General features: G+C 43.6%; 1 long non-coding RNA gene across 1 annotated transcript; it reads right to left on the bottom strand.

Moving 5' to 3' along the window:
- Positions 1-355: 355 nt before the first annotated feature.
- LOC127477730 (uncharacterized) lies at positions 356-8,038 on the bottom strand. Its single transcript, XR_007907013.1, has 3 exons — positions 7,930-8,038; positions 3,098-3,142; positions 356-450 (listed from the first exon to the last, which is right to left on the bottom strand). It is a non-coding gene; the product is annotated as an uncharacterized LOC127477730 (long non-coding RNA).
- Positions 8,039-10,434: the final 2,396 nt, after the last annotated feature.

Below are 10,434 nucleotides of genomic sequence, written 5' to 3'. Positions count from 1 at the left end.
CGAGGAGAGGCGTTCCCCAGCCAGGTCAGGTGTCAGAGGCAGCTTCTCCAGCAAGCTGGTGTGAGTCAGAGTGTTTGGGAACCGCTCCAAGCTATTGGAAAAAAACAACTCCCAAATTAGCTGGGGTGGCTCCCAAGCGAATCCACCTCCGCGGGGAAGGAGGTGATCTAATGAAAGCGTGCGGTCAGAAATCAAAAGAGCCTGGAAAGCATTCCAAGCTGCATAATAAGATTTCACATTTCATATCTTCAAAGCATTAAGTGAACATTATCTAATTAATCCTCACAACACTCCTCAGAGATATTATCCCTATTTTACAGACAGAGAAACCAAGGCACAAAGTTAAGTCACTTGCCTGGGGCCGGAGAAGGGAGTGTCAGAGCTAGGATTAGAGTCCAGGAGTTCCTGGCGCCCAACTTTTTCCTCAGACTACTGGGTCATGTGTCTTCCCTGCAGGGAAGATAATAATGAGCCCATAATTACCCATACAAATTCCCAGTGACCAGGCTAACCCGTCTGTATAAATCTATTTGTAATTCCAATAAACACACCCACAATTTAACTGTGTCCAGGAACTACCAGTGTTCTCTCAGCCACAGGAACCAGACCTTGAAATAGGGGCTATTCTTTGACAGAGTAAGTCCTAGCTCCAAGACACTCCAACGACCATTGGAGAACATCATGCCACTTGTAAATCCCTGGTGACCATCCATGAATGACATGAGCACTGTGGGAGCTGTGGTGGCAAAGCAAGGTTTGTGGAGAAAGGGAATAGAGTTGGAAAAAATGGACAAGCCCTTTGGGCATACATGTCCTTTTTCAAGCCTGATGCAGAAACAGAAACAGAAACTTTGTGCTCAGTATAGGGTGAGGGCACCTCCTCATCATCAAAAAGAGGTTGTGTGGTCAAATGCATTGCTCAGCTCTGTCTACCAGTCTCATAAAATACATGAGACACACAGACATGGTTCCCTGAAATGGCCTTGAGCAGACTCACTGCAGTGTCACTGGAAAACCCAGGGCACTCAAAATGCCCCACGCCTTCGGCTCTTTCCCCATCCTGCCCAGGGAAGAAGGAAGCAATCTGTGGTCTCCCCACTGCTTGAGCTCCTGTGTACATCCCAAAGAGACAGTTCTGCTCTAAGACACCCATTGTGGCCAGGGTTTAGCCTGTTATTCCAGCATGATGAGGCCTCTGTGATTATACTGTGAGTGTGTGAGTGTGTGTGTGTGCAACTGTGGCTGTGTGTCTGTACTTCTATGGCACTCTGTTCCCTCTTCTACCAATATGGTTGAACCCAAGTGAGCTGAGGCTTAGACATTGTGCCTAGAGCCCACCATCATTCAAGATTTTTCTGCTGTCATCTCAGCAGGAACTCCTTTCCACAAAGCCTCTAACATCCCTACTCAAACTCAACTTACTGTTGCTCCAGAAAAGAGATCACCATGAAATTCCCATGTGGGATGTGATACACTGCTGTGACAAGCACCATACATTATTTTAGCTGAGTCTTGCATGTCTGCCTGGCTCTTCTCCCATGCTGTGTTGTCTACTCTTGCTTGCAATGTACTTTGCCAGGGACACTTATCACTCCTGCCGGGGGCCAGCACAGCACCCCACTGGACACCGTGAAACATAGGAATAGCCCTTCTTCCTACCATGTCAGCCTCTGTGCTTGGGTCAGACAGCTCACAGTGATGCCAGAACTAACAGTTAACAAAGTTTTTGGTGCTCATGAGACCTATGATGCTGCCTGGGTGTAGGACAGCCCTTGGGATGGGTAGGGACACAGCGAGCAGTTCTATCCTCTCTACCACGGTCAGGACTCAGGCTCACTTCCCCAAAACCATATCACCAGAGTGATAAGGACTTACCTGGGTGCCTTCTCTCTAGGCACAGAGTTGCCATTTCCCAGCCAGGTGATGCCACAGGTAACTGCCTAAGGCTCCTGGAGGTTTGCTTCTGCTCAGGCACCAATGTCAGAGATCCTCCCATGCAGCTGAAATGCTGTTTACTATTCTAATTCCTCTGATTCACAGTGATGTGGAGGAGCTCATCTGCTACTTTTCAGAACCTTAAGCAGTATTTCAAGGCCAGGCCAGAACAGCAGCAATGATAATTTATGCTGGCTGAAAGCAGTCCTACACTGGCCACAGTGCATCCTTAGACTACTGGCCCATTGTCTTTTGGGAGTCTGGGGTTTACAAAGGGCAAGGAGGATGGGACAGCCTTGGGGAGACACAGGAAGCCACAGCAAGTGTCTTCAAAATGGGAAAAGAGAAGGTTGAGGAAGGGGCAGCAACAATGAGATTTCCTCCAAGAAGGGTTGGACACTAAGCATCTGTAACTGCTCTGTGTGGTGTGATGGCACCTGGTCGTTGAGAAGACAACAAAAGGGCATTTCAAAGACTAAAAAAAAAAAAAGTAGCCATCTCTATCAAGCTCCAGGTTGCCACATCAGAACCCCAATGGGCTGTGGGACGGGATTATAATTGCAGGATTATAAAGGAGCATTTGGGAACATGAACAACTCTTCGTCAACCAAGAGTTGCACAGTAAAGCCAACTGCTTAGTAGCATAAGAAGGACCACTCAGCATTTAGTGTCGTATTTCTCAAACTTGTTCAATATCTGCTCTGGTCCCAAGTTTTAGTGCACCCCTTTGAGGAAATTCATTGTGATGTCAGTGCTTTCAAAGTACAGAGTAGTAGCTTCTGCTGAGGGCAAAGTGCTTTGCACAGAGAACTGCTTTGTTGCTGTGCTAAAATGAGAGATGCAGCTTTTTGGAAAATCTGACTTTTCCTTTATTTTTTTATAATTTCTTATAACTGTTTTTATTTATATATCCAGAATTAGGATTAAAAGAAATTAAAGCCACACTTTTTTTACTAAAATACTTTCATTTTAATTTTTTTAAAATAATTGTGGTAAATGAACATACACGTTTCATCTAACCTTTATATTTATGAGCAGATTTACTCTTGTAGAAATCAAATTGCCTTTTCCTCACTTTTTTGATCCAAGGACCAAGAACTTCTGTGCAAGAACTTGTGTAATCAGTTTATCAAGTCATTGATGTTTTCACTGCAATAATTACCCGAAGTTCAGAAGAGCTTCTTGTTGGGTCATCTCTCCTACTGAGCTGTAAAAATAAAAATATGTATGCCTGTGTATATCTCTCCCCACACATGCAGACCTTTATGTAAAAAAGGATTGACAATAAATGCTGACAGACAAAAATTATATTATTCCAGAAATACTGCAAACCACACAAATAATTTTTTTTTCTGTGTATGACATGTTTTAATGACATAAAGCAATAGTATGAAATGGCCTGTTGGAGGCTTATGAGACACTGACAGCTGTAAGCTGAAATGCTGTAAGCATTTCAGAATGCTATATTAAAAACATCTGTAGAAGGGAAAAAATAACATTAAAAAAGGAAAGGAATGAAAAGTTGAGAACACTCCCAACTCCTCACATCCAATTTGTTGTCTAGTAGCTGCTGAAACCAGGAGTGACCAAGACCTGATTCTAATAACCTAAATATAGCAACAGCCAGATCTTTGGGATCTGGGACAATGTGCCTCAAGTTACACATTTTTGTCTTACATTCCCCAGCTTGTGGAGCATGTGTTTTATGAAAAGTGTTTGTGCAGCTATCACATGGGAGGTGGTTCCAATAAGCAATGTAACCACTGCATCACCAATTTCTTACCAGTTCTGGTCTAGCAGATGTTTCACTCAACATGCTCAAGACAGGTTTCAGACATGAAGAGATCCTGGGCTGCAGAGGAAGACTAAAATATTTGCTTAGGATATTGTGTAGTAACGGGAAAATACATGTGGAGTCGATCACCCAAAATGCAGATGCAGCTACTGTTCGGCATCTGCTTCTGCTGTTTCTAATTTTGTTTTTCCTGAAGCTGAGTTACCATACCTTTGGTGTCCTCAGCTACCAGGTGCTGGCATGCAGACAAGGAATCCAGAAGGAGGTGACCTCATGGTGCCTCTATGGCCAAGTAACACAAAAGGGTTTAAAAGACCCAAAGAAACTCAACCCCCTTCCCCAGCCTCCTAAGCTGGAGCCATGAGCTGGTCTGATCTCTGAGTAGGGGCACTTCAAAGGCAACCCTGCTGGTCTCAGAAGGCTCCTGAGCATCTTGGCCATTGCAAAGCAGAGAGATGAGTCTCACTCGGAAGGGCAGGCAGGAGGAATCCTTCCAGAAAACTGGTACACAACGAGACTTGGGTGAAGTATTGCAGTTTCAGTTGCTAAATGAATGACTTGCAGCCATGGACGGATGCTATTCGTCCTATTTTGTTGGAGAAAAATATACCTCTGCAAAGTGAAACTGGAATTGTAATACTTTGTGAAATACTGTTCTGTTTCCTAAATAGAACCATTAGTGTTTAAAGGTGGGAAGTATCAACAAAAAGACATATGTGCAACTTTTCTTTTATGTAAAATTTTTAAATTAAATTATAAATTATTCAATGCCATTTTATAAGAAAACTTTCTGGATTTGCAGCTAACTCTGGAAGCATGAACATCTGATGCCTGGAAATTGGACTGACAATAAGCATCAAAGCAGAGGTTCTCCAAGCATTTGAAGTTGCTTACTCCTCACGAGACACAAAACCCAAAAAGGAAAAATATCTCTAGTGGAAACCCATTGAAATGTAGGAAAGCTGAGCAAGCACGTTAAGCCCTTGAAACAGGAAACTAAGTCCCTCTTGAGAACAGGATGAATTTGAAAATTTAAAAACCCAACAACAAGGTCAAATTCCTGAGACTTCAGTTACTGAGCATCAACTGAGCTGTGTGTACTCTCAAAATGCCAAGTAATGCAACTGCACACAGCCTAAGTGAAAGAAGGTTTGATTACATTTGGAACATTTGGATGATACTTTCAGGCAGATGGTGTGACTCTTGGGCATGGTCCTGTGTAGAGATAAGGGTTGGACTTGATCATCCTTATGGGTCCCTTCCAGCTCAGCATATTCTGTGATTCTGTGACCCTTTGCAACTTCTGCATCCTAACCTGCACATATCCATGGACAGTCTCTGCCTCAGCTGACGTGTAAGTTGGGCAGCTCCAGTAAGGACTGAGCTGGAGACACAGTGGCCGTTCATGCATCTGGTCTAAAGCCTGTAAGGAGCTCCTTGGTAACTTCACTTTTGGCTTGAGCCAAGATGCAATGAAGTGAAAGGAGAGCCACTACAGTTACTGATCTGTTATACCTAGACAGTACTTCTGACATGGAGATACACATTCCCCTTTGCACTTAGTGTGTTACTGGAAGAAAGTCTCAATGCATGAACAGAATCTTTTTGATTTTTCTCCAAGTTGTTTGGAAACAAACCAAATCTCACAAAATCTTTCACTGAAGTGTTGCTCTTCAGCATCAGTTTTACTTCCAGCAGTCCATTTTCCCAAAGCCATCCTTTGACAGATATGAAGTATCCCTTCCTCTTGCCAACCCACAGGGAATTTCATGGGCAATCACTTCCTGCTTCCATCTTGAACCAAGAACTCATAGAAAGATTTATTTCTGAGTAAATATCTGAAAGCTTCTCTAGTTGTGTCTAAATATTTGTGTTCATGTCTACATAGTAAAGATTGCATCTCATATAAAAGAAAGAGGGAAAAACAAATAAAGGAAGTCTCAGTGACAAAGCGAAGTGATGAAAACCGTGAACCAGTTTGAAGGTAAAACAAATGGCTCCTGGGTCTCAGATCACAGCACTGTAACTTCATTGTTAACATTACTAAATGCAATTTTGCACAGTCTTAGGAGAGGTATTCTGTACAGCACAGTTTTCATAATTAAGAATAAAACTATTGTCTCTTTTCCAAGTCAAATAAACCTTGTTTATCTGGGGGATGGGGAAAGGGGGAGGGACATAAGTGTGGTGAGCTGGTCCGAGAGACAATTTTGAAACTTTAGATCAAGAGGAGTCTGAAAGTCTGAGCTGGGGACAAAGGACCCATCTGCAGCATCATACAGAAAGCTCTCAGGATCCTGGCTGTGAACACTCAGGGCATGTTGAAAGCCTAAGGATGACAGACCTAACCCAGCACTGTGGAGCCAGAGGGCAAACCTGCAGCATGCACAGCATCAAATCCCAGCAGACACAAGCAGAAGGGACACAAAGGCAGTGTGAGCTTTCTCCATCTATTGCCCTGCCTGCACAATACTGCCTGGACAGGCTTTGAGCTGACCACAAGGTCAAAGTTACCATGGTGTTGCCTGACAGCAACAAGAATGCATGGACATTCTCAATGCAGGGTGGGATGGGGCTTGCAGATGAAGGAGTTTGTGTTTTAAGTCTCATATGGAGCCACTGAGAGATGGTCTGAGTAAACACTATCAGTCCCACGGGAGAGCAGGCTCAGAAGTTATCAGGGCTAGAGTTAGCTGCCATTCTTCATCAATTCAGTTTGAAGGTCTCCCCTATGCCCTCACTATATTATCACAGACAGCTACTTGCTCTGCTGACCACAAGCTAAGAGAAAAAAAAGCTTCAAACAAACACTTTTGTTCTTAAGAAATCTTGCAATTACAAAGATTCACTTTAAATATGGTGCTTCTGGTGATATGCTTGATGTTCCTTCTTTCATCTACTGGACTCCAGCAATAAGGTCAGTTATTGTGGCCATTCTCACAGTAAGTGCAGCAGGTTCATAGTGCCAACTGAGATATATCGTTTGCAATGATTTGAAAGTTTTGTGGCTAGATTTAGGCTAAGTCCCTGGCAAATTCCAATGCTGACTCCACTGGAAGTTCTTCAGAGACAGCCTCTGGGGCTGTTTTGGATTCAGGCAATTGCTGGTTTGGCCTCTCTCTACTGTCTTCTTGGACATAGCTCTCCTTTGTCTTTCTCTACGTGACATGTATTCCCTCTGAAACAATTAGGACCTTCACAAGCTCTTTGTTTCTAATTCTGGTCAGTTTAGCACAAAGTATATTTATGCTAATTGCATACTGAAAGTATGCTTGGCTTGGCTTTGTTTTTCCTTGTTAGGACTTTAGGAAGATATTTTTCATTGTTGGGAGGAACATTGGAGTTGGGAGAGCTGCAAACTTAAAGGGTCTGCCCTCACCCACTTTATGCTCTGTCCTAGAGTAGCATGGCATAAGGTATTGATGTCTTCAAAGTTTTCCAGCTCTTGATAATTTTAAAATATCAACTGTACTTTAAAACTTCGTGGTTCCCATCCAAGCAAGCATATCTGTTCTGAACTTGACTAATGTCAGGCTCAGATCTGAGCAGATCTTCCCTTCAATGGAGCAGAGATGGGAGGGAACTAAAAACCTTGTGTCCCTCCTTCGGAAAGTGTGTCCCAAGCCTGAGGCTGTGGATACGGTGCATGAAATGAGCCCTTGAATTGAAAACTAGCTCAGGTATCTCTACATAGCATAGAACATATTCAGGTTTTGCATAGAAGTGGTCTCCAGTGGATGGGCTGTTGAAAACTCTGTTTTGAGTCCCTGCTGCCTCACAGGGTCCTTAAGTCATTAGGGTACTGCTAATACTGTAGTCATATTTCTAACTCTTTTCATGTCTGCACTCCTACCCTGCAGCATAAGGGCTCACATGGGGAGCTATAGTCCTGTAGTTATATCATGCAGCTACCCATGAAGATAAGCCCCTAGCCCCTGCTGTGCCTCAGTCTCCCAGTGAGAAACTGCAAATAATATTTTTATCCTTCCTTCCAGGAAGGTCATGGGAGCTCCTCTGAGGAGCTCAGGTACCATGGTGAGATGCGCCCTGGAAGTGCAGGTTCCTCTGGTCAAAAGAGGGGTCACACTTCATGGTTGCTGAATTCAAACAGTAAAAGAGATAGAAATGTGTTTTTAGGAATCTTCCAGAGTGCTGCAAAGAATTTACTGTTAAGTTAGTGCTGTTACTTAAATACCTACAAACAATGTTTGTCTCCACAATTTTCTTCTTCCCTCCCCTCCTTTTCTCTTTCCTACATTCTTAGGTCTTTTCCCACAGTAAGTTATCTCCAGTATTTCTGCTTTCCATTCCACAGACTGTCCCCAACAGCAGAAACTAATGTCATGATGCCAACAATTATGATGTAACTGGAACTAAAATATGAGAAAGTTCTGCAAAACAACATTAGTTATCCCCGTACTCTCCACTGCACAGTCCTTCTAAATATGGTATCAGGAGGCTGCTAAGTAATCCAGGAAAATTATATTATCTTGCACAAGCAAGTGTACTACAGCCCCCCTTTTAACACTTTTGAAATATCTACAAGCTGGAGAGAACACCATGATGACTTTCTGACTTCTTTAGAAAGAGAAGCCTTGGAGTTTTTTACCCACATCCACCAGGAATCAGGGAGATGACTGATGCCTATTTTTTTTCATGTATTAAGGAGAGAAGGAAACAGGAGCACCTCAAGTATGTATTTGTTTGGGGTTTTTTGTTTGGTTGGTTTTGGTGTAGCTATGGTTCTTTGGTCAAAATTCTGTTGTAAATTGTAGGTATGAGTGTTTTAAAAGAACATCCTTTATTTCAGATGATAAAAGGACAAGTATGCCATGTCAAAGGTGCCCGGGGAAAGATGCAGACAATCAGGCGTGTCTGCAGGGTGCTTTGCAGACTTTGATCACACACACAGGCCATCCAGGTACAACCCAGCTGCAAACTGGAGGCTGGTGGCCAGCCCAGATGCTGCTGAATTGCAAGGCAGAGTTAACTCATCCTGATGAGATACTGGTATCTCCACCAGGTCCTGGTTATCTTCAAGACTGTGCGTAGGCCCATGTTGGCATAGCAGGTGGAGCTGATTCTCCTGTTTTTATTGGCTAGCTTCAGAAAACCTGATCATTTGTGCTCCCTTTTGGGTGGGAACATCTTGCACATGATATCGGTGTGCTTGCTAGGCATGTGGGAGATCCTAACTTAAAACAAACAACCTTCCAAGCATGATCTTCTTAGAGCCCTGTCAGTGGTCCTTCAGCAAGGTGCACATGTCAATCCATCTGGAAAAATTCCATCCAGACAGGCAGCCATCTCTACCAGTGCTTGGGAGCATGTACGTAGATTTCATGAATAAAATTGTCTCCAAATCCTGGTGTTCCATTTCACAGCCATTTTGAGTTCGCTGCATAGCAATGACAACAGAAGTCTAAGTATGGGATGCAAATCCCAGCCCAGAAACAGGGTCAACAGCTCCTAGGTGCTGCTGCAGTGATGGGGAGAGCTGGCATACCCGAGCCTTTGAGCTCTGGTGCAAATTGTTAGCACAACCCTGTCCTAAATGCAGTTATGGGACAACAGCTAGAAAGGTTTCGGAGTCAGCTCCACCTTCAGCTCATTTTGAGGTGGAAGCAAAACCACCTTTGACATCTTCTGCCCAAGGGACCTAGTGGCCTGGGGTGGGATGAGCTGGAGAGGACATGCTGTCTGTAAGCTTAACTCAAAGCGTTATGAGCAGGCCCTGACCCTGCTGGCTGATGTGCTTCCTGAGCAGCCATGAGTGCCAGAAGAGAGCAGAAAATGGCTGGCACCAGGATGGACCTTTACAGTCTGGGATTTCCCGTTAGTGAGCAAGTCAATGGTTAAAATGACTTCCTGTTTGCTTTACCCCAAAAAAAAGTGCAGTCAACCTCTGGTCCAAATATCCCAAGGATATTACTTCAATTTATCTTTCATCTTAGACTATATCAATTTCCCAATCTGCTTTGAGCCTTATGAAGAAAATGGCACTTTATAGACCAAAAAGACTCAACTGTTTAAAAAAATAAATGGCAGTGGGTGTGTGCTGCTGGATTTATGGCTGAGAAGGTAACACACAGGCAGTGCCCTGCACTTTGATAGCTTAGCACTTCTGTGATGTGTGAATGAAGTCCAGCAGGCCCAGGACCACGTTAATCTCCAGGGTTTGATCTCTGTCTGTAATGAGATGCCGGCAGCTTTTACTTCAAAGCCTGCATTGATACAGATAATCTTGTGAAAGGTTCTCTGCATTTTGAGCCAGCTTGTATTAGGGATTACAGTGACAACAGAAGGAGATGATGGAAGAGGAGGCACTTGTTTGATGCTCACTCCTTCAGTTTCTTTCTAATATTCATTTTGTTTTTAATTTCCAAAGGGTAGTGTGGTCCCATCCCCCCTCCCTCATCTCAGCAGGACTCACTCTATCAGATGAACCCTGTGTGCTATGGGGCAGGCAGGCTGACCAAGGTGCTCTTCTGCCCAAGAAGTCTATGAAAATTTGTGCATTTGGTGCTGAAGTGGTCGATGCTACATCATCTTGGTTGAAATATGGGCAGAGATTGCATTAGAAATGGCACAGGCAGTTAAATGTTACAGTTACAAACTTCTGAGGTTATTTCTTTCTCAAAACAGTTGTAAGGGAGTGAGGGAGAGGGTAAAGATGACAGTAGACCACAGGCTATGAGAAGTAT

The sequence above is a fragment of the Manacus candei genome, unplaced genomic scaffold, assembly GCF_025592945.1.
Source record: "Manacus candei isolate 608988 ecotype Guabito, Panama unplaced genomic scaffold, ASM2559294v1 h1tg000056l, whole genome shotgun sequence".
Lineage (NCBI taxonomy): Eukaryota > Metazoa > Chordata > Aves > Passeriformes > Pipridae > Manacus > Manacus candei.
Note: the sequence above shows the minus strand (reverse complement) of the source record. Positions and strands in the feature narration are given on the sequence as shown.